This window comes from Ptychodera flava, chromosome 20 (assembly GCF_041260155.1).
Source record: "Ptychodera flava strain L36383 chromosome 20, AS_Pfla_20210202, whole genome shotgun sequence".
Classification (NCBI taxonomy): Eukaryota; Metazoa; Hemichordata; class Enteropneusta; family Ptychoderidae; genus Ptychodera; species Ptychodera flava.
The window spans coordinates 20,443,130-20,461,645 of NC_091947.1; the positions used below are offsets into that span (position 1 = coordinate 20,443,130).

At 37.5% G+C, this 18,516-nt stretch overlaps 1 protein-coding gene across 1 annotated transcript in view; it reads right to left on the bottom strand.

Annotated features, from left to right (window-relative positions):
- The window catches only part of LOC139120275 (somatostatin receptor type 2-like), a 51,281-nt gene extending 34,410 nt beyond the window's left edge, over window positions 1–16,871 (bottom strand). The window contains exons 1-2 of the mRNA XM_070684561.1: window positions 16,413–16,871; window positions 6,942–7,864 (exon numbers count right to left, since the gene is read on the bottom strand). The gene's annotated coding sequence lies outside the window, so the exon portion shown is untranslated. The remainder of the gene's footprint in view (window positions 1–6,941; window positions 7,865–16,412) is intronic.
- Between the last annotated feature and the right edge of the window lie 1,645 nt (window positions 16,872–18,516).

Below are 18,516 nucleotides of genomic sequence, written 5' to 3' on the forward strand. Positions count from 1 at the left end.
ACAGTTTTTAGGCGACCGATTAATTTCTTCCACCGAAGCATGCAACAAGCACCGAACAACCGAAGCACCGAACCATCACATAGGGATAGATATCACACCGAAGCGATTTCTTTAAGTCTGCCGCACGCATTTCATCCTTCCTCTAGGCTGTTCTTACAATTTCACGTCTCCGGTGTGGATGCTGGGACCTCAGTGCAGCCCCCTGGGTGTGCCAAACTTTCAACTCGTGATTACGTAATAAGGATGGTAGCCTATTCGAGCTGTCGATAGGACAACCTGCCCGCGAGCGCAGCTTTGCGAATAAGCGAATGAAAATTCAATGCCTGGATCACCTCTTTTTAGGTTAACTATTGATCAATTTCATGCTCATTGATCATTCCCACATCTAATTGACAGTAGTATTTGTACCCTACGACATTCTTGACAACCCTATGCAGTATTTATCCGTCGTGCCGCTTTGCAGTTTCAACGAGACCTTAGACATACAGTGTCGCTTTTTGTAACTTTTAATGTTTAAAAAAAGTATTTATTGTTTTTTATGTCAATAGCAAGTTCTTGTCCTACTCCCTAAAATAAGTCAACACACCTACTCTTTAGCATGTAAACACAGTGGATACATGTAATAGGCACTGTTATTGTTAACCTTTCGATTCTAGTCCGGACCAGAATTCAGTCGTCGACAATAACAATGTAATAATTTTACAAGGCTGTACACCGAGTTGACAAGTTGAATACTGTGTATTTCAACGTGCCTTGGGGAGTAGAATATGAAACTGTAGTTGACATTGAACACAAAAATAACCAAATATCGCCATAAGTTACTGCTACTGGCCCTTTAATTAGTTTGAACGGTCAATAGTTCACTCCGATGCTTTATCTAAGCCATATGACGGTCATTGAATCTCTCTGAACCTTGCCGTTGTAGCCCTGCTTATGCTCGGGGAGGAGGGGGGGGCACTGTCAGCTCAAATCGCTCACGCTTCTAGCGGATGAACGTTTTCACGCAAATAACAAAACAAAATAAACGTAAATACAGAGTATTATTATTGCCAGTGAAAAAAACATAGGTCCAATAGTCATCGAAAACAGCACTTGCTCTTCCTTTTCGAACCGACACCTCTTCACAATTTGACAAGAGATCGGCCTCCCGTCTAAATGTTTCATCAAAAGTCAGATATCGTTTATTTATGAATTATCGAAGTTGTATTCAAACTTCCTAATGGACGATGAGCATTACTAATACCGTCTTCGAGGGTCATTCGTCAGAGTATTCATGGAATATTGTGCACACGTCGTTGTTCCCGTTTTGTCAGTATTTAATTCATGAATGCTCACCACGACTTAGGGAGCGTTCATAATTACACGAGGGTGAGTGGACCTGGGGAACTCAGCTCAAACCTATTCTGTAAAGTGTGACCCTCCCCTATCCTACTCTTTAAAATGTCATCCCTTTCTCGTTCTCTGTCCCATCTTCTGAAACTTGACCCTTCGCCTCCATTCTGTGGCGAGGCATTTTGCACCACGATATACATAAATATGTACATGTAAATGTTGTTTACCAGTGGGACTAAGTGATTGACAGAAAGCAAACGATTAAATAGAGCTATTACATTATTTTATGTATAAGATCAATTACTGCTCAATACTGAAAACGTGATTTCCATATTGTGCAAACCCTCTAAAGGACCTGACAGGTATGTATATGTACAGTAGAAAAAGTAATAAGAAAGACATCTTTGAATGGTGGAATTCAAAGAGAATTGTGGGTAATTTATTGTACTGTAATTCTGTAATGATAAACACGATTTCGTTTCTATGAACTTGTCATCCATACTGCTTTCTATTTCCCTTCAACCGAAACTCCGAGCAAGGGTAGAGTGTAAATTCATCCTCATATTCAGGACAACGAAATTTCAAAATTCATTCTAGGTCGACAATTTAGATTGGACTCATTTTTCATGAATCCGGTGAAAATGATCGAATAGTATTTTTTTTGTTAAAAATTGAGTTTTCAATTCTTTCCTTAGACTTAACACAAGAAAATGGCGGCCATTTTTGCCGTATTGACATACTGGCCGATTTGAGTCATAAGGTAACTTGCTTCTTTTTACTATCAAGTGATTGTCTTGCATTTTCTCTTCCATACGAAAGAGAACAAAGTGCGTAGATAAAAGCTTCCTCTTGCAAAGTATACACAGAAGTTACCGGCAACTTTCTTTTTTATTGTTGTGTTACGTCATAAGTGATCTGGCCACTCAGATTGCCACCATGATTTTTTTATGCTTTTCTGATTTTAAGGTCTACCCTTCAAGTGCTGTAAAGTTTCCCACCAAAATTTCGTGCAAGATTTTGAACCAAGTGGATTTCACTTTTCATTGCCAAAATATTTTGAGCAAAATTTTGGGAAACTCTGAAAACAATATTTTTAGGGTTACATTTTATAAAGGTGACAAAAATTGTCAGACCTTTTTGTATTTGTTTTATTGGTAACATTTTCTTTAGTAACAGTAAATTAAATTAAAATGAAGTACAGTACTTAGTTATCTACAATTTAGTGTAAAATTCAAATCCATTTGCTACAACGTCTCTCTAATTTGTCTTTTTCAGAGCTATTTCGTACTCTAGATGGTAGTTGAATTTCATTTGCAACACAAAAGCTGCTTGCAGAGAGTGGTTTACTCTGTTTCATTTTCATGGCATAGACGTGTCTTTTGGCTAACAGTAGCAAGTGGTTATGAATTTCAGAGTGACCGTCAACACCAAGAGCACTTCATTTAGGTTATGTCTCGTGAACAAACAGAGATTCCTCGAAAAATGTGTGAAACTCGTTCCAGAAGGTCTCAGTGAATTTACAGGTGTAGAAAAGATGATCTAGTGTCTCGTTGCTGTTTTGGCAGAAAAAAAGTCAGACTTTCAAAGGATTAACATCTGACATTAAAATTTCTCAAGAAGACATATGACCAAATAAAATCTCGAGCTAGAAGCATTAGACTTGATTTTTCTCCAGACAGAACATGTATCATAAGAAACACTGCCCAGCAGATTTTGATCTGTCTAACATGTTGGAGGTAAAAAACTAAACATCTCAATGGCAGGTATCTATTGTGTAGGGATAATCTTAGGGGACAATACAGCTAGGTGGAGAAGACCCTAGTCAAGGTGATAAAGGGCCAGCAGTTTTAGGTTTTGATGATTTTGTCTATACTTTTGTTCCTTATTCAGCTTGTCGACGCAGCGCCTATAGAATGCACGGTGATTGTTTATATTTGAATTCTAGTCTGCACCAGAATTCACTCGTCAACAATAAAAAATGCAGTTTACACGAGTACAGGCTGATTCATCAGACTTAATACTGTCTATCTCGAACATGCTTTGGAGAATAAATCAAGACTGACCTTCATAATAGTGGGTATTTCAACACGTTTTTTGTTGTAGAATTAGTCTAGCACTTGCAACTGACAGAGAACACAAAAAATAGGCCAGCGGAAAAAAAGTCATCGAAAGTTACACCTACTTGACGATGTCTGTAGTATTTGCATAAAAGCAAAATGAACCTTTCGCTACAAACAGTGGTGCGAAGAAGGACCAAATCTACGAGCCAAGCTTAGCGGGGTGTTGATCCTGGTAACAAGTACAATTTTAGTAAATTCTGGAAGCATTTTACACGTGCGTTGGTTTAGTTACAACACTCAGTGTAAGTTCATTTTCATCGGGAATTTTCCATAAATCAATTTGAAATCTCTTGTTCTCTCCGCTACGCTGGTAAAAATGGAAATGTATGTTAACATTTTATCAATACTCCCCCTCCCCCCCAAAAAGTATTAAAATTCATCTGATTTTGGATCTCTCACTTTTCTATTGACCTATAGGCCTATTAATATTCGGTCACAGACCTAGTTAAGTTGTGATTTATTCATAAGTTCCTCTCAATTTTCATAGAGAAGATCGCAATAACGCTAAAAAATGTGTCTAGTTATTGGAATATACCAATGCCATTACCCTAAAATAACAAAACTGTTGTTAAATCTTCAATCGTACCATCACCCATTTTTCTGATAAATAAGTTTTACGAACGCTTGTTGTTATCATAGTTTCTTTGCTTTTGTTTTACAGTGAGCACATTCAGTTGACACGTGTTGTGGGCGACATTTTTATCGTCTGCTGTCAATCGATCACTTTTATAATCGGTGGGCGGAATAACATTTAGTTTTAGGCGACGTTCAACAATAGTTTCAGTCAATGCCTCCAACACACACGTACACGGTATTTTATCCTTTTCTTCCCTTTCTTAATGAATCTTAAATGCCTTTATGAGCCAAAACAACGGGCTGTCGGTAGGAGCTTCGGCAATTATACGTACAAGAATAACAAAAGTGGTAGCCTTAGTGCATGAAGATTTTTTTCACTATATTTGTTTTGTTCAAGTTCTTGTTAGCATGCTGAGACACCTATTTAGCTTGTCAACAACGTGTGAATGCGTATATAATCACATTGTTGTCGTTTACATTTGAATTCTGATCCGAACCAGAATTCACTTGTCAGCAATAACAATGCGCTTTACTCATATGTACGGGCTGAGATGACAGGCTGAATACTGAGTATCTCAACATGCATCACGGGAGTAGAACAAGAAGTTGTGGTCGACATTAAAAATGAAGAGTACTTAAAAAAATCACCAAAAGTTAGGCTACAGCTACTGGCCCTGAAACAGTGGACGCCATGTTGAAAACTGCAAGACATCACATTTCAAGAGCTCCGACCATAAGCAACAGCAACGCATGAAAATAAATACATTTGACTGGATTTTTGTGGACGGCAGTTATATTTTTGTTGTGCACACGATTCTGTGATTAGAAAGAAACCTAACGCTGCGATATGTGTTATTCTTTACAATAGCGTTGATCGCGATTTTACTAAATAGGCCTATACCTGCACGCGCGCGACTTCGGATAACGTTGCCTAAAATTCGGACTAATTTTGTTGTTGTTTGCGCGACTGTTATTGCAGCTTCAGCAGCTTGTAGTTTGAGCCATAAATTCATACGAATTAGTGTGACTTTTAGTAGCCATTGTAACACTCGCAGGTTTTATTTCGTCGTTTATGCGGAAAATGCGGACAAATACCGGACTAAAAATTATCATTCGACAACATAGCGCCTGTACACAACAATCATCAGTCTTCGGCAACCACAATTTCACGTCATGGTCCTTATAAAAGCCCAGAGACACAAAAAACATCGCTTGCCAAGTAAAGTAAAGCCTACCGCTCACAGCAAATATTGCTGTGCTTTGTGTGTGTCAGTAGGCCTACAGCTAGTGTGGCCTTTACTTTTTTGTAGAAGAACTCAACGTCATCGACTATCTTTAGGCGATACCTGAAGAATTCAAAATGTCAATACGGTTGCAATGTAAGGGAGACTTCGTAATATCCACCAATAAATTGTTTTTGTGGTTTTATTTGTGAACGATTTCCCGATAATAGAACCCTTGGCCACAGTCCGTGTGGTGTCAAAGAAATGCATATCATGAGTTGAACAAGTTTTAGAACTGTTTGGACCTCAAATGGTCAAACACACTGGATAATTTATGAGTGTGTAAACAAGGTATTCCTTCATGTCCCCAAGCATGGATTTGGACGTCTGTCAGAAAGAAACGCCACATTTGATAAATAAGGGCCTAAATGTACACTTTGTAATGTCGTTCGGACAAGTTCTAACAGACTTGTGGACCTCAGAGACAACGGCGTTTCCAAAATACAAGCTTTCCTGATTTTTTAAGTTATGTCTAAAATTCTGTAAAAATATTTCTAAAATGATTCAATAAAAATTATCCAAATTTGCATATTAGGCCTAGATAGAAATATCGCCGAGGGTTCAGAGAAAGTCGCGCAGACTATACAAATTTTTCAGCTGCACGAGTGCGCGGTTTGAATGTTGACAGCGCGCGTTGAATCCGTATCGCGTCCATGGCGAAGTGACGTCAATTTGTCGCGCGACGTTCGCTGAGCGGTTGTTTCGCGCGCGACATTAGTTTATCGGTTGAAGACTCCATTCACAGATTCAAGTGCAGCCACCCGGACTGTATTATCGGACTCACCACCCTTCCCACCTGGATCCCATTCAAATGGTGACTGTTTTCGTTGATATTGTATGTTAAGCCCATTTAAGGTGGTACTCTCCCTGCGGCAGGGTCAACTTCAGAAATTTCGGACAATGGTCGCCGATTCGCCAAAATTAACGGAGTCGCGAATACCAGCTCACGACGAATCTTCCAGAACAACAGTTAAAGTTCCATTAGCTGTATCTTCTGGCGATTTTTCCGTCAGTTTTGATTGCAATGATCACTGGCTCATGTTGAATAGCCTGTCAAATAACAGAGAATCGCATATTATTCGGAAACATAACGTGCCCTACAACTAAATAACATGTGATTTTACAACGAAAATTTCAATTTTTGTCCGGACAGAAATACAAACTCTGTTGACACGCGATTGCAACGTAGTCATTCTTCTGCACCTGCGCGAGCCATTTACAGCAATTTCAAAATAAATATTCATTACTTATGCCCAGCACTTACGTCGTAGTCCATTGTCCGAGCACGTTGCGTAGCCAGATGTCTGGCAATCATCGACGCAATGTTGTTTTGATCCCGCAATAGACGTGAACTTGTACATCTGGCGTGATCGCGGCGTCATCATATCTGCGTTCTGCCCAGCACGCTGAGCATGCCAGACGTCAACAAATGAGCTCGGAACGGCAACACGTTGAACAAAAATTAGCAGTTTTATGTGGCTATAACATCACTAATCATGTTTGTTTCTTCGTAAAACAACATTTGCAACAAATATGAGCCTCTAACATGGAATTTTCCGAGGTAAAAATGGTCAAAAGTTACAAATAATGGCCCTTTAAGTGTGTCATCAGCACCGTAATATTTACTTACCTGAAGGTAGCGTTCTTTCCGCTCTGGATACCATACGTTCTGGTTACTGGAATTCAGAGGCGATTTAAATCGACCCTCTCAGACGAACCTTCCGGGGTAGAAGACCACAGGCGCACGGATAATGTAGGGTTCATCGATTTATCGACTCGTGTAGTTAGTGCTGTCATAGATTTAATGCGGTATCTGCCAATCATCGGTCACGTGTTCAGCTTGGTAGAGCGGCTTCTTCTGTTTGTACTATGGATGATGTCTCTCTTCTCGCCTTCCAGCGTAGTGAACGTCGCTCGAAATCTGGTTGCTTGTATGGATGTAATCATCACATATGGATTATTTTTCGTGATTCTCTGTTTCGTCGTGGTGAGCAACTCCCTAAAAGGCATCATGCGAAAATTCAAAGCCGTAATATTCGATGATAATGCTGTGACAGGTTCACTTTTGGCTATTTTTGCATCATCAGCAGGAAGATGTACAGAGATTGTTTTCCGGGGCTATTCATACTTGGTAACTACGATTGTCTCGCCATTTCGGGTGAGCACTTTTAAATTAGCCGCCAACATAGTCGCCCTCTACCGATCATGTTGCAGAAGCATTGTCACCATCTTTAGAGGGGCCCTCCGTATGGTCAACCTAAACCCTGTATCATCGTACAGTCATGACGAACCGAAGAACACCCTCGCCAATGTCGACTCCAACGTCAACGCCGACCCCACCGTCACGGATCATCAAACTCTTGGAGCTTTGCTCCGGCGTGTCCGAGCACTTGAAGTCCAGCGCGAGGAAGACAGCGAGTTGATCCTGACAACGTTAGCGAAGATCGATATCTTCGCCAGCAGGATGAGTGGCGTAGCAGCGGCCGGCGATGGCAACGGCGAACCCCAGGGCTCTTCTCCCAACCTCGACAATGTTGGTCCCAGCATGCTTGCCTACAACGAAAGTTTTGATTGAGAAGTAAAAAAAAACAACAGCCAAACCTGATCGACATCATTTGATTTTATCATTTCTGCAACTTTGCAATGCAAATAGTTAATAAAGAAACTGTTTGAAATAATTATGAGCATTGTACGCAATATTTCTGTAAGAACAACAGGCAAAGTTAGTACTCCGCCCTTCATGCACTTGACGTTAATAATTGTTGTTGATTGTGACACTTCTATAGCTGTAACGTTTAATGATGGTTTCATCATATCTGTTCTTTCAATAATGCGGTGTTTACAATTTGCAAATTTTAGTCCGTACCAAATCTCGGCTGTAAATAATACAACACAGTATATACAAGCGCAGAATGTTTTGTCAAGTTGGACACTAGGCCCACCTCTACGTGATTTTGGAAGCATTGCGAGAAACAATATCGTACACATGTAAAAAATGCCAAAAAAGTACATCAAAGGTAACCGGTTGACAGAAATAAACCAGATTGCGTGAGTCTTGTTGGACTTAAGTACGAAATCGTGTCACTACTGTGTGTGAATAATGCATGCCCGGTACTCGACATTGTTTTCGGCACAGCGTCATCAGTTTTGCCTTTATTTCATCAAAGTTATCTAGGCTCGTGTCAAGTTGTCTTTTACACTGGGTATTTCAAAAGGAAAAAATAAATCATTTTCCCCGCAGTCAATTAAAAAAGACCTCTTCCATTCCAGTGAGACAAAGCCCCATGCAAAAACTCTGGAAGCGAATAGAAGTGTACAAAAGCCTGAAAACGAATAGGTTATCTTTTAAGGGTTAACTCTCTTGTCCACAACGACGACAAAGAGCACAATAGGAAATTTTCGCCAGCGAGTGCCTCCAGGTCACTTCGCACAGTAGACTGGATACTGAAAAATAATGTTTTGAAATTGTAAGAATTTGGATTGCTGACTTTAGCTATTCAATTGAAGAGCCAGACTAGAGAGTTTCATTCGACCAACCACAGCGCCACCTATGGTGGCGAGACTGCGGAGTGCTGGCAAAAGGTAAGTTTCAATAAAATAAAATAATAAAACCAATAAAATAGTCAGAAGTTGTTCTCTGAAATTCATGCTCCAGTTATAGGAAATTAGCTATTGAAGTCAGATTTATGGTCGATAAAAAAGTATTTGGCAAATGCTTTGTAAACATGCTGCTGCTTTTAATCGACGTTTCCGTTTTACCTTCAGATTACTGTAGAGGTGTTGTTGACGAATGATCAGTACTCGTTATGTCTGTGTCACGTGATGAATAGGCGTCGTGTAATCATAATGATGTATGATATTTGTCGAATAATCTTGATATTTCCTGTTGAGGTAGAACGCGCCTCGGGGACAGATATCCGGACTCTCAAATTTTTACAGTACAATACCGTGACGTTTCTGGTCTAGCGCTAATGGGGGCTCATTTTAAAGCTCTTAGGGTAAGAGAAGTTTTTATCGTCTCAGTTTTTTTTGAAAATTGAAAATTTTATTTTTCAACATATAGTTCACATGACGGCCATTTTGAATTTTAAATGTCGGGAAGTAAATCTTAGGTAATTTCTCCCTCTGGTACCAAATTTTGCACGTTGGCTCTGATTTTCATTCTTTATTTGGCGAGAGAAGAGTTGGAAGTTTCATTTTGGAAAGTTAATCAAACGTTTAAAGTCAGTCAATCTACGAGATTTTGGCACCTAACCCACCACAAATTGCAACAGAATTTTTTTCTTCAGAATGCATTTTAGAGAGGTACCCAGAACAACATATTAAAAGTTTACTCGAATCCACCTTGGGGAAATATGCCTAATTTGCATAAATCAAATATGGCGGCCAACTATCCGACAAAATAACATAATTGGCCATATATCACATGTTAAACAAGCTATTTCAGTGATTTCAAAGTCTGACACTAGTTATTTGGCTCAGGGAGTCATTTTGGAGGTATAATGTTCATATAGGCACTTCATTAATTTGCATAATTTCAATATGGTGGCCAGCATTCCTACAAAAGATATTTTCGGTCATATACCACGTATTAAACCAGCTATTTCAGTGATTTCAAAGTTAAAAGTATATTTGATTGGCATGGACAAACGATTTTTGAGATGCAGTGATTTGCATAGGTACTTCGTTAATTTGCATAAATCCAATATGGTGGTCAACATAACTACAAAGGACATTTTCTGTCATATACCACGTATTAACGCTTTGAGCGCCTGTCTATTTTTTTTAACTTTATAAAATGTACCACAGTCATTTTATCAGCTATTTTGCCAACATTTTGATAAAAAACTGTAGCTGATGAAAAATGACATCCATTTGGTCCAAAATTATGAAAAAAAACGTACAGAAAAGTTAACAGAAATTGGTAAATATTGCATAAAATTTTGGTCAAAAAAGTACAGCAGTCAAAGGGTTAAACAAGCCATTTCAGTGATTTCAAAGTCTGACACTAGTTATTTGGCTCAGGGAATCATTTTGGAGGTATAATGTTTCATATAGGCACTTCATTAATTTGCATAATTTCAATATGGCGGCCAGCATTCCTACAAAAGATATTTTCGGTCATATACCATGTATTAAACCAGCTATTTCAGTGATTTCAAAGTTAAAAGTATATTTGTTTGGCATAGACAAAAGATTTTCAAGATTCAATTATTTGCATAGGTACTCCCTAATTTGCATAAATCAAATAGGGTGGCTACCGTACTTACAAAGGACATTTTCTGTCACATACCACGTATTAACCCTTTGAGCGCCTGTCTATTTTTGTTAACTTTATAAATGTACTACAGTCATTTTTCTGCTATTTGCCAAAATTTTGATAAAACAACTTTAGCTGATGAAAAATGATATCCGTATGGTCCAAATTATGAAAAAAACGTACAGAAAAATTCACAGAAATTGGTAAAAATATTGCATTAAAATTTTGATGTAAAAATTACAGCAGTCAAAGGGTTAAACAAGCTTTTTCTATGATTTCAAAGTTAATAGTGTATTGCGTTTGCATGTAAAAACGATTTTTTGGCTTGCAATGATTTACGTTTGCACTTTGTTAATTTGCATGAATCAAATAGGGCGGCCAATATACCTACAAAAGACATTTTCTGTCATATATCACATATTAAACAATCTATTTCAGCCGTTTTTAAGTTTAAATATATTTCTTGAGCATAAAGGTACACATTTAGCGGTTCAATGTTTTTAAGAGACACTTTGATAAATTTCACAAATTAAATATGGCTACCAAATTAATACCCAAATAGCTTCTAATATAAATAGGGTTCTGGTAGAGTTTTTAGCAATAGGAGTATCATGAAAAAACTGTTAGAAGGTACTGCACCCAAAAAGCGTATTGTGCTTCAAACGAAAATTGCAAATATTCATCCAATTTTGATTAATTTGTTAACCTAAGATTAAAAATTGGTCAGGTCTACCTTTTAGCTTGGCAAGCAGTCGTAAGTTGCATGATATAGAAGTGTTAATGTATACAAATGTATTCACCCGATTTCCTGCTTCCCTTTTATCCCAATTTCAAGATTTCCAAAGCATTTAACTCCAGTCTGGCTTGGTCAAACTTTCTGAAATTTTCACATCATGTTCTTTAAGTGCTATATAACAAAACCACTATTTTGTTTGCCATAAAATTCTTACATTTTGAATAAAAGGCATTTTTATTTTGCTAATCATGATTTTAAGCACTTTTTTGAATGTCAGTCTTTCAACCCATGCATACTAGAATGAGGATAGATAATGAAAATAAAATTGCCGTTTTTTTCTACATATACTCTTGTTTCAAGTGAAGTATTACATTTTACAAAGTAGTTTCTATGGGTTTCCTTGTCATCTTAGACAAGAAATTCCTTTGAAAAAAGTGTGTTGGCAATGTGCAGCTCCATCTTATGTCCTTGAACAATTATTTTTAAAATGTGGAAAATATACTGTAAATTTACTCACAATAACGATCAATTTAAGAATAAAACTTTATTTTACTAGGTGTCTATACCTGAATTTGTTAACATGCTCCATCAATATATTGAACTTTGAAAAGAGTGTTAAAGTGACTTTGGTAAAACTACAAAATTATCTGACATCCGAACGCATTAAAATACGTATATGTTGATGAGCTTTTACTATTGAGACGTAAGAGAGTCATGCAATTTTAATTATCTTGTGATTTTTCTATACATGACAACCGTTAATGATTGTTAGTCATCTAATAATAATCTCTATCTCTCTCTCTGAATATAACATTAAATTCATCTGTGTACGGCATTATTTGTGATTTTTATAGATGTTTTATAGTCTACAGTGTCAAAACATGTAATCTTTAATGTTTACTGTTTTAAAAAAGTCGTGTGCAAAATCTTTAGTTTTTAATTTAGACTGAGCCCCCTTCTTATGGCGAGTGCATCTTTATACATCCCCAAAGATGATAGGCAAGAATTCATCACATATAACAGCAAAAATACAATAAAAATAAACACAACAAAGATAATAAAAATGCAGAAACAAAAAATAGTGTGATCAAAAAAAAGCAAATGACACAATACAGACAAATTAAAACTTAGCGCTGTTGCCAAACAATGTCAGACTCTTAAAAAACTTGATCAGCACACGAACTCACAGAAACTGAAAATTGCATGCTTAGTAAAGGCTTAAAATTAATTCAAACAGCTCATCAGCCCAACAGAATCCAACTTTTACACGATACAAACATAAACATCTGGAAAAATGACACTTGGAAAAACGACTCCTGGTGTACTTGTTTGTATTGTGTAATAGTTGGATTCTGTGTTTGGATTAATTATAAGCCTTTGCTAAAGCATGCAGTATTCAGTTTTTGTGAGTTTGCGTGTCCTTAAAGTTTTTATGAATTTGACATTGGTTGCAATAGTGCTAAGTTTTAATTTGTGCGTATTATGGCATTTTTTTCATGGTCATGTCATTTTTCTGTTTTTTTAGCTTTGTTGTTATTATTGTATTTTTACTGTTAAATGTAATGACTTCTTGCCTATCATCAAGGGGGTCTTATAAAGATGCGCCAATCCATAAGAAGGGGTTCAATCTAAATTAAAAACTTAAGATGTTGAACACGTCTTTTTTAACAGTAAACATTACAGATTACATTTTTGACACTGTACAGTGATAAATACCCATACAAATTACAAAAATGTCGTACACAGATGAACCCAATGTTATATTCAGGAAGAGAATATATTATTTAGAAGACTAACAATCATTAACAGTCGTCATATATAGAAAATCAAAATTTTAAAAATAAATGTCCAAGGACAACAGTTTCTTCTCGATAGATTCCTAGTGCTAAAACCTATATCAAACCCTTATTTATATTAGAAGCTATTAATAAATGGGCATTAATATGGCAGCCATATTTAATCTATGCAAATTATCAAAGGGCCTTTGTGAAAATTGAACCACTGAAAGTGTTTCTTCATGTACAAGAAAAATATTAAAACTTTAAAATCACTGAAATAGCTTGTTTAATATGTGGTATATGACCGACAATGACCTTTGTAGGAATGTGTGCCACCATATTGGATTTATGCAAATTAACAAAGTGCCAATGCAAATCATTGCATCTCGAAAATCGTTTGTTCATGCCATAGAAATATACTTTTAACTTTGGAATCACTGAAATTGCTTGTTTAATACATGGTATATGACCAAAAATGTGTTTTGTAGGAATGTTGGCCGCAATATTGGAATTATGCAAATTAGTGAAGTGCCTATATGAAACATTATACCTCCAAAATGACTCGCCGAGCCACATTACTAGTGTCAGACGTTGAAATCACTGAAATAGCTTGTTTAACATGTAATATATGGCCAATTATGTTATTTTGTCCGATGGTTGGCCGCCATATTTGATTTATGCAAATTAGGCATATTTCCCCAAGGTTGATTCGAGTAAACTTTTAATATGTTGTTCTGGGTACCTCTCTAAAATGCATTCTGAAGAAAAAAATTCTGTTGCAATTTGTGGTGGGTCTAACCCTATTTTGACTGGACTATTAAAGTCTTTCACTTTTCGAGGCTACCTTCATCTAGGCGACAGAGCGCTAAAAGTGTCTCTGATATTTCGCCAACATATCTAATATCTGCATGTTCTGCATTGCGCCAAGTGCTTCTACTGCGAACGACTTGCGATCTGATTAAAATCAGATGTAGAGATAACGACGTGTCCTCCTTTACATGTTCTTTGCTGTTCTCAATAGCTGACAGTCGTACTGAGAAATGTAGCCCCACTGTACTTTATGGGACGCCTCGACGAAGATTTCTTAAAAACTTCATAGTAACTATATCAAAGAAATTCAGCGAATTTAATGCAAAGGTTGTACAAATTTAAAGTTGTTGTCAGGCAAAGATATTAAAGCCCCTGTAGCTGTAACTCTTGAAATTTGTCGACCTGAAAACGGCTTTCTTTTTTCTCTGGGTTTCTTTAAATTCTACAGATTTAAAGGATATAGTCTTTTCCCACTGAAAATTGGACAAGTAAATTTAAATTTTGACCGTTATTTTGATTTCCCGCCATTTTTAAAAATTGGTAATATTACAAAGAAAACAAGCATATTATGTCCCAGTGGAAAAAATTCAGCACTATGCATTATATTGGACTATTCTGTTGCTTCTGTGAAGATTCCAATGCATATATGCACTGCATACTGTGTTTTTGCTTTATTTGCATGAGGGCGCCATTTTATGTTTGGGCAAACATTTATTATTTATCTTGCTCAAAATTGCACATGTAGTCCCAGTGGACAGTTTATTCTACCTGTATAAACACCTCTCAATGAGTACATTCTCATGAACTTGTTTTAGTTTGGAAGTAAAATCACAAAAAATAATGCTAAAAGATACAGCTATCGGGCCTTTAATTTTACATGAAAATCAAGTCGAGTTTCACATCTTTCCTAAAATTTGTAGAAAAGTCATCGGGAACTCACAACTAAACCGCCAAGTTCACTCACGAGTACATTGACGCACACGAAATTTCGTGTGATTAAAACCTCTCTATCTTCATAGACTCAATACATTTTTCGAGGAGACAAATTTCTTCAAAGTTCATAATATCATTGCTGAAGAAAATCAGTCGAGAAAGGTGTGGTCGGCATACAAAGAAATTGATTTACTTGAGAATTTTGCACTTTTCTTAAAATTGTACTGTCGCAAAATCATCTGAAACGCACAACTGAACCCTCAAGTTCACACCTCAGTACAAGTATGGGTACGCAACCATCGTCAAGTGGAAACGAGTGCGAAAGGATTTCTGTCAGCTACGTATTCCAACAAATATTCCTGGGGTCTCATGAAGTGCGCCACCAAGGGCAAATGCAGGAAGATGGTCACGAACCTCACACAAGCTTCACATGCATACTTATTGAGCATCCGGAAGCACAGAACAAACACTTCTTTGAACTTGTGAATTTTAGGAATTAAATTCAGCCTAGGAAGTTCAATTATTATCTTGATTTACCCAATTTTACATACGACATACCTGTAATTAGTGTACCCTGAGCGAAGTGAATGACGGTTTCTGAAACTTTTCGACCGATTTCAAGGTTTGTTAAAGGCTGACAATTCTAAGACAATATTTGCTTGGTAGAATGTGTAATATCCATGAAAATATAGACTTTTGTGATTTCACTTGTACCCGATTAGTGAACATAAGCGGTTGCCAATCACAGGCTGATGACGTCATGGGTCATATCCCATTAACAAATACTAATATCCAGTGATAGGGAATTGATTTGTAAGTAGGAGAATTTCACGCATCTATTCTGCTTTTGTCTTCACATGACCGTGAACTGGGATCAAGCATGTAGGAATTTTCAATATGAAACTGATTCATGTTGCGATAAACGTTCCCTCTCGGATCGCATAGACTTTCTGTCAACAAAGACTGAAACTTTACGATTGATTTATTCGAATTTGAACCAAAATGTCGACTTGGACATTCGTTGGACAAATGTTCCTCTTAGGTCACAACAACCGGACCTAAACATTTTTTTTGCCCAAATTTGAACCAAAATTATCCAACTGGACAGACGATTCAAGTATTAACTCATGGTTTGGAATAGAAAATGTTCGCAAACTTCGTTCAGATTTGAACTTTTTTCTGTACAATTTCGAAAATCTTATTTTTCATGGAGGGGTCTTATCTGAAATTCTACAATATCATGGGTAATGAAAGCGCAGGTGACCGATTTTATGGGTTTGGCTGAAGTGAAGAGTCAGCTAATGACATTGACATACACGTTGTGGATGACGGAAATGGAATCATATTATTTTGGAATTTTTTATACTTTAGCGGAAGACTTCGCAACGGAAGCTCACTTTTGAAAAAAAATAATATCAATTGTGTCAACCTTGCACATGTTAAGATACAGTGCTTGGTCGCTTCTTTCCCCTAGGAAAACGTGCCAAGTAATGCCAAAGTGGATTTTTACAGGAGCTTTGTCATGTGACAAAACTGTACATCAATAAAGATAAGAAATGAGAAGTCAATAGACATAGTACTTACCAATTGTTGTAGAATCATAGAGTGGAGCATCCCCTTCGATCTTCACGCACTCAAAAATGCTTCCATTCTTTGTGTACATGAAAGTGAACCACTGCTCCTTCTTGGTCGATTTTAAGGACGAGATCTTGCCTCTTCAGAGAGTTTAATCGGGTATGCCTGCACTCGACATCCATTATTCAAAGAAAAATCGTCAAGCAGTCTTCACTTTCGCCGCTATCATCGTCCGCTCGCACGGGTCCGTTACTTTCCAGTACCGGGAAGCATCCAGCTGCCCGGACAAGAGACCTTGGCAAGCGCAGATGTGATCGAAGTCCTCTCTCCTCAAGTCCGATCGTATCGTTATTTCCAAGACAAAACTCAGCGACACGTGGCTAGGTGGACCTCTCCTGCAGTAAGTACCAGTGAGAGCGAAGTCTTTTCCCTTCTGGCGAGACAAACACATGTTGTACCTGCCACCTCTTGAAACTAATCAAGTTATGCAGGGCCTGAAAATGGATGTGTTATTTTAAGGATCAATTCTTTGATGAAACGTCTACAACAACGGCAGAAACAAGACGCTCCGTCGTACCTTTAGGTCATATCGCACGGTCGGTTTGAGAAAAATTTCAATTGAAAGAATTTCGACGGCCGACTTGAGATATTGAATTGAAATTCGTCGATCGAAGACCCGATCTCGAAAATTGCATTCGATTGGCCAAAAGTGCTGGTGGGCATGCAAAATGTAAATTTCTTGAATAAAGACGCCAATCAGTGGGTTCTAAGTTGTTGACGTCAACTCGAACGACAGTATAGAGGGAAAAACAGGTCAGATTTATGCCTCGTAAGCAAGTATACAGTGACTGTGAATCGATTTGTGAGTATGCAGATCTCTGGCATCTTTCCCGCTTTGCCTCGACGTGACTGTGAAGAGGAAACAAGCGAGCCAGAATTCTCGACCTTTACATATCAGCAAGAATACACCTCTTGGACAGAGATTCTCACACACTATAATATCTCTCTCTCTCTCTCTCTCTCTCTCTCTCTCTCTCTCTCTCTCTCTCTCTCTCTCCTCCATTTATAATCTCAATGTGCACACATATTTACAATACCTTTTGTGTCTACCCCTCCCCTTCCCACCTATTTTTTGGTCATGTTTCGACAAACGCTTCTCCCAGATCACATCAACTTTTCATGTACAAAAACTGTAACAGAACGAATTTTCATCCAATTTTGAACAAAAAATGCCAAATTTGACAGTAAATACTTGTGTTTCGAAAACGAAAATGTTCTCAAGTTGTAATTAATGTCGTTCTCATTTTGAAGAGATTTTCTTTTTTTTCTGTACTATCTTGAAAACCAAGGGGATTATTTCGAAAAGCCGTTATTATTAGTAATTTTTAAGGCATTGTGTAAAATTCTTCAAAATTATTTGCGATAAAAGCGAAAGTGACCGATATGTTTTCGGCTCAAGGTACCTGAACCCAATGGGTCGCGTGTTTTTTTTCAAATTCCATCAATATACAGAGAGAGAGAGAGAGAGAGAGAGAGAGAGAGAGAGAGAGAGAGAGAGAGAGAGAGAGAGAGAGAGAGAGAGAGAGAGTACTAGTGGTATTGACATTTTGTGATAAAATTACCAAAAACTCTCTGACGGAAGCCATTACTTCAAAAGAAATGTGTTAACATGTAAAATTTTTAAGATCAAGTTCATATGATAATTTCTCTAAAAACGGCAAACATGCGAAGAAATACCAAAACGGCAATTTTTCTTGCCATGTGGTAGTCAGACAAAACATTTATAAAAAAAATAGATGAGAAAGTGAACGTCCATATTACTTACTATTTGTATTGGGATTACTTCTCCTTCACAGACTTGAAGGCTGTCTTATTCTTTCTCGTTAAACCACTTGAATGATCCTGGTATATTATACGTACGGAATCTTGTCATTTCGGAGTCTGAATTATGTATGTGTGCACTCGGCACTGTTCACAACCATCAAGAAGTCATCAACTTTTTCTGCATTTCATCAAAGTCTAGTCGTCTCTCCTCAAGTAAGGTGGTCTAAATATTTTCCAAACACACTGCACACGGCGATGTGTTGCCGGTGGGCCTTACCTGCAGTTAATG